We start from the raw sequence: 7,201 nt of genomic DNA, 5'->3' as shown, positions 1-7,201 counted from the left end.
TCGAGAACAATGGAAATTCCTTGTTCCTTAAGTGACATCATTGTCACTCTGTACAAGAACGGAGACGCGAGAACCAAAACGAGCGAGCCGACGAACGGACGGACGATTCGATTCGGTTTATATACGGATGGAGAGAAGGAGAAGCCGATCGCATGAGTCAGACAATGCTGAATCCGCGGGATGCTAAACAATGTCTGCCGGCCTAAGCGACCAAAATCGACAATGGAACAGAGTGTCGAGGATGGATGCCGTTCTGTTACTAACGGCATTCATCTACCGTGTGTACGTGTGTCTTTAACAATGCTAAACTTTTTCGCTGTATTCGACCGCTGTTCTTGTAAAACAACGAACTTACGATTGAAGATCACGCTTTAAAATACATAGAGTATTTAATTTTTTATAATCTTCTATTTTAAAATGCAATAAAATTTAATATAAATATAACATATAATGTACAAAAAATCCTGCAATATATATCGCGATGTAATATTTTTTTATTACAAGAGGAAGAAGATGACGTAGCGTTTAATGCAAATATCGGTGATATATGTACATTTCGCGTCGCTTTGGAAATTTCTCACGCTGTTTTCCTCGTATGTAGAATTCATTGTCGATAACCGTGGCGTGCCGGCAGGAAATAATAAAGCGATATCCGGAATGGAGGAAATATTACCGGCATATTAGCGAGACCCCGCGGGTGGTCGATGATGGAGGAGAACGTGGAACGAGACAAGAGAGAAAGAACGGTGCCTATATAACCGTACTGCCATACGTCGCTACACGGGTTGGTGATACGGGAGCCTAACTGGAGGTCCCTGTTGGGCAATAACGCCCTCCTTCGTAACATAGTGGCACAATAATGTAGGTTTCTTTATGCGAATACAGGGCAAATAGATCACATTGCTGACTAATAAGCCCGTTGGTGTGACCGCGCTCTCTTTTTCCGTCCTTCTCTTTCTTTTTTTCCCTTTCTTTTTTTCTCCCTTTCTTTTCTCATCGGAGCGATAGTTCCCCGCTTTTTCCCGTTTTCTTCCAAAATTCCTGCCGTCTATCAATTGTGTTAGGCATAGGCGTCTCCGGGGGTGTCCACCATTGTAATGGTAATATACCCGGCAATCGATCTGCCTCATTATGTCACCAAACCCTCGAAAAACCTCGCACAGTCACACGACACCCGCTGAACTTCGTACGCCCTGTTTTTATGGGAAAAACGCGGAATGGATGCGATGACCATTCGACGAGTGTTGAAGGTCATTTTAACATCTTTAAAATGATTTATTGATTTAACTTTTTATATTTGTAATTATTTTAATCGTTTCGATGGGACTTTTAAAATGCGCACAGCATTTCGAAATTTTATGATCCGTCAATTATTATAAAAAATAATGACGATAAATCAATACTTTGTTTTTTTTTTAGAACGAAACGTTATATTTAATAATTGTGAATTTTTTCCGCGATCTCAAGCGATAACATCTGCGATACGGACGATAACATCTTGGGCGGGTCATTGGCATCGGTTAAAGATGAGTCGGGAAATTACAGGATCGCCGGCCTATATTAAACTGCAGACTACCGTAATACTTTGAAACTCCGACCATCTCGATTACCCGTCTAATTATCTGCCGAGTCACGATAGGGCGACCCTATCCTAAAGATGGAATTGCCGTTCCCATCGTCCTCCGAGTCAGCGATGCCGAGCTACTATTCGAGGATCATTGTTACGTCGTTACTACCCTTTAGTACGGTCCTCCGACCAATTTCGGTCCAGGACGATGGGCGCGATTTCCGCCTGGTTGTCACGGTTGACCGGGAACAGATTTGCGAGCAAACCGTGCTATCGCAGCCTGTCGATATTAATGGACGCGCATCGGATGATGTATATCCTCGGTGCACTTTTGATTCTCTCTGCGCCTCTGTGTGAACGCGACAAGTTAAACGCTTTGTAAGATATAGGTCGTCGGAAACGCCGCAGCAAAAGCCAATGCGGTAAGTCGATAACATCCGGCCGGGAGAAGGAGACTGCTCGATATTTGCGCCGCACGTCCGATGACAGTTAGTTAATATGCATAGTTAATTTCGTTTGTCTTCGAAGGTAGTCGTGCGAAAATACGCGCTAGTTTAGGTGCGAGCGTGAGTTAGGTGCAGTAGGCGGCGTAGCTAAGCTAGGTGGGCTGCAATCAATACTGTTTCGGCATTACGGCGGAAACACTCTCTCCGAAACAGCCTACGTTTCGCCTCGCGCGCGCTCACGGAGAAGGCGTGCGAGGAAGGAAGCCGGGAGAGGAAGGGCAACAAGAGGAGAGAGAGAGACAAATAGATACGGAGGGGGTGAGTGGAGCGGAGGGACACGATGTTTGTCAAAGAGAGATACGGGGAGATGGAGGTTCCGAGGGACGAAGAAGGAGGCCGAGAGGGACAGGAGGGCGAGGGGAGGGAGACCCCGACCACGTTTCGTGGTCCGCATACTGATAGGTCCAGTCGTATATATACGGAGAGAGCGAGCGCGGGCAAAGCCCAAAACACAGAGCTCTCTCCGCTGTCTTTGGTAAACCCGGGCTGTGGAAAATACCGGCAACGTTGCCGTCGTCACACCCCTTCCCATAAACGCGTTAGGAAAGGGGGTGGATGGGGGGCTGGGAGGGGGAGAGGGACAGAAGGGGCTCTTCTACGAAATTCGAAAATCGAAGCACGCCGGATACGATGGAACGGAATCATTTGCGTTCGCGGGAACGATTTTTTTAAATTGGCTACTCTCCGCGAATTTCCCGACCGTTTAAGCGCAAATAGCCTAGCAATGCGCGGACTTCTTATATTATCGCCGACGTTGAACGTTGGAAGTAAACGTCCTCCGGGAACGTCGTTCTGCTCGTGCGCGCCCAGGAAATTGAACCCGCGTTTTCGTGCCCTCCGCTCCTCCCCCGCGCGCTCCGTTCGCAGTAACTTCCCATTAACGGTACGTGAAAATATTCGTACGCCGTTTTAGGTGGATGCACGCTCGTTCGTACGCGACGATGCACATTAAGAGTCGTCGGTGGACGGTTGATGGGTCGTTTCGACGACATGCTGACCGCGCGACATTATTTGTTTTAACGTATCGCGTGTCGCGAAAGGCAGCCAGACGCATACATCGCAAGTAGATGGTTGACGGGGCGCCGACTTTCATCGTGTTCGGAATTTTTTGGACGATTACTTTTTTCGAAGTGCCCTTCTGGATGTTTAAAGAGAGAGAGAGAGAGAGAGAGAGAGAGAGAGAGAGAGAGAGAGGGCTGAGGGGAAGGAGAAATAGGTGCCAGTTGATATAAACGGGCGCAGGTAGCCTGGAGCTATAGGGTCGAAAGAGGTGGAGGAGGGTCAGAGTCCCTCACTCGCGAGCGCATAGTTCGTACAGCCGGTAAGTGGGTACCCACTTCTGGATTGGCTCCCCTCGTTCCACTCGTTGGATCATCGTCGTTCGCCGAAAATTCGATCATTATGATTGCTTATGATGTAAATGATGCCCCGCGGCAGCAATTGTTTCCACCAGAGCGAGCCCGTGGGGCTGCGGGTCCCGACACTATCGTCCTAAAGAGCCGGACAAGGCCACGGGACGTCAAGGAGTGTACCATTGGCATGGCGACGAATCGGGCAATACAATTGAATCGAATATTCGTGCAGGTGCGACGAAATCCTCGCCCCGACTCGCGACATTAATTTGGTAGCATTTCGATTCATAATTATTAAGTGCGCAAAAAAATTACGTGACAATTTAGAGATCTTATCTGATAACTTTCAAACTTCACAGACATCGAAGTTTTTTCTAAATATATTTCTCTTAGAATCAATATATGTATCTTGATTGCCAAAAGGAGCCAAATACTTTCTTTCCTCGCGGTGGTAGATCCACTCGTGCACGACTTTCGAAGAGACTAGAGACAGCCCCCTTAGGAGGGTCGAATCCCCGGCTAATTTGCCCTCGGCTTCTTTACGACCGTAATTTTAAATTCCGGCGAAAAAAAATAAAGCGAACTATATTTAGGTGTTCTTTTTAAATAGGCCGGGGGAGATGGTTCCACATCGGCTCCGAGGACCGAGTCGAACCGATCCAATCTCGCGTTCTCCTGTGCCCGCGAATCCACGTACGAAATATACACGTGAAACGTCTCTTCTCTCTACACGCGAGTAACGTCTGTGCGTGTAATGGGGGGGGATCTACCGCCCCGCCGCCGCCTATTATAGTAATTTCACGGTACGATGTCTATTCCCGCGCGCTCTCCGGAGCAGCAGGACTAATTTCATTAGGGATAAAGATCATCATTATTTTGCGACCATCCCGAAAATTGCCGGCGTGCCTCTCCTTTCCGCGATTCGATTTTAGAGAACGCGAACGTTCCAAAGCTTTCGGTTCTCCAGCCATCTGCGATTATTGCCGGTAAAAGTGACATCGAGATAAGTGTATTTCTCTTTACATAAAAAAATGTAATATTCTTAAAGAGAAGTGATTTAAATTTTTTACGCTAGTAAGAAAATCGACATCCACTTAAACGTTAACAATATTCGTCCAGGGAGGACGTCACGTTCGCGAGATTCGCGTCGATCGCCAAGAAACGATCTCACATCCGGTTGAACTGTCGTCGTACGCGTTTGCGTGATAAATCGACGGCCGATCGACGGCGTCACGTAACTCACGTACATGAGAGAGCAAGCTTGGCAACCAGGTTTTTCTCCGACTCGTAGTCCGGCGTTCGGCGCCCGCTGATTGATCCAAGGAATCCTTCGCGAAAGGCGAGCGCGAGCGAAGCGAGGAACACGAGACGATGATAATATTCTCGTGGAAACGAGGGATAGTGAACACGGGACGACGGGAAAGTAGGCGCGTCGCCTGTCGACGTGACATTCTAACTGATTTTTATCTTCTCTCTCTCTTTTTCTTTCGCAACAGGAAATGCCGGAAAAATTTCACGTGTTTGCGCGACGACGCATCGACGATAATTGCGGATTTATTAAGCCACATCGCGTCGATTTCTAAATAAACTGAGCTATATTCTTCGATCGACCGTAATACCGCAACTTCTTGCTTTGCTAATCGATCCGGTATCGTTATTTCGGAGCTCGGATTCGTGCACAACATTACGATGACGATATTATTATTGTAATAATGATTTTCAGAATTACACATAATGATGCTTAATCATTTACATGCATATTTATTATTTTTTAAATTCGATGTGTAGTACATGTACAAAATATATTAAGCGAAAAATATTCAACGAAATTGTCGAATATATTATAATTAAAATCCACATATTATTGATAATAATTATATATTATTAAAATTACTCATTAATAAAACATTTTCTTATAATCTCCACATAGTTTTTTTTTAGTTTTTTTTTTTTTACCGAACGGTAACTTCCGGATTGTGACAATTTCTGGCGTAAGATATATGTTCTAATCAGGGCGAGATAAATCTCTTGAAAGATCTCGATAACACTTATGGAAAGATCTGGGAAAACCGGCAATTGCGCAATATCGTGCGGCGATCCGCATTCCTCGGCGAGAAGTCGACGAGGCGACATGTAACGTGACGTGTAAACGTGTAACGAGGCAAACGTTAAAGCGCATACGTCAAGGAGAGACAGACAAGTTACCACGATCAGTGATCCGTTATTACTTATTACCTATCACTACAGTGGCAGCTACTGTCTGGCGGCTACGACTAATTGTTGCCGTCTAATTGACAAAGTTCTCAGGCTCCGCGATCCTGCGCAATCCTACCGCGATCGAGTCGTTCATTCTCGCTCTTTTTATTTCACCGGCGAGGAAAAAAAAACGCACGAGTTCCCGCTTCGTTATCGGGATTTTGCTCTGGGGGTTGTATCCAGAAACTGTGAGCTTAAATCGGCGATCGCGGAGAAAGGGTCGACGAGCGAAACGAACGAGACCTCGTTAGATTTATCGAGGTTCCTTACGATTATCTGCCGTTAAACGTTTTATCATTCTCCCGGACATGCTTGATAGGGAAAGGAAGGTTCCTTGGCGCGCGGCAAGTATCGATTTAAGAAGCCCTAACGACAAGGGTTGCGATTTGTCTTCGGCGTAAACTAATCTGGCGTTTGTAAGCGGAATAATTGTTGTAATTCGATGAAAACCAAGGTTATACACACGTGTATTGTGATATTAAAAATAGAGTAGTGACTCATACCTCAATCACTTTTATGTAAATAGTCTCCATTGATACGATCTTCTATGATGAATAAAAAAAAATTGTGTTAATTGAAATTGGAGTTGATGCGACGAATACGACTATATTAAAGTGTTGTGTCGCGCATGGCATTCAATTTTCGCGTGTACCAACACTTTGGAGAGTCCATGCACGAATACAACCATAGAGAAAGTGGGGTGTCGCAGCCACGCATTCTGGCGCGCGGGTCACGGGGTAATTAACCTAGCTCAACGATATCGTTGATTCGTTTGCATCGCGTGACAGACTCTCGCGGCGACTCATTACGTGATTATTAGTTATTTCCTCGCCGATTTTTTACAAAACGCGGTTCCGCAATTAGCGATCGTGCGCCTACAGGGGTGTAAATAATTGGTGCATAACAAATGTATTCCTATTAAAGAAGAATGCGAAATTATCCGTTGATATTTCGAGAATTCCTTCTGAAATCGTTTGCTCTTTTTCAATCTCGAAAAGTGTGATTTATATTCTTCCGAGATCACACATAATCTTACTGATAAAAAAATAATGACACCACATCATAATTATTGCGAACAGAAATCATTAGCGTATGTTTTTATCGAATTATAAAGTGATTCATGCTGAAATGTAATTAACATGTTATAAATATACAATTGATACTTCAATTAGATAATAATTGAATTTCAATAAGATGATAATTGGATAAATTGTAGTTTGCTTAAAGATGTTCATGAAAATGACCATAGAAATGTCAATTATATAATAACTAGAATAACACAAGCGCGCGCGTAGCGCGCGTCATTCTTCGGTTTTGTTAAAAAAAATAATATAAAGTTTGTTTAAACTCGATTAATATTTTTTCACAGAAATTAGCTGATTAAAGCGTTAATTTGCTAATTAAATTTTAAAATAATAATATGTTAAAAAATTAAAATAGTAATATGTTGTAAATAATATATTATATCTTATTCTCGATTAATATTTTTTGACAGAAATCAGCTGATAACTGTCAAAAAT

The sequence above is a fragment of the Prenolepis imparis genome, unplaced genomic scaffold, assembly GCF_030444845.1.
Source record: "Prenolepis imparis isolate NDT839.2.m4 unplaced genomic scaffold, iyPreImpa1.0 SCAF_12, whole genome shotgun sequence".
Lineage (NCBI taxonomy): Eukaryota > Metazoa > Arthropoda > Insecta > Hymenoptera > Formicidae > Prenolepis > Prenolepis imparis.
The sequence above is the reverse complement of the archived record's forward strand: the minus strand, read 5'-3'. Positions refer to the sequence as shown.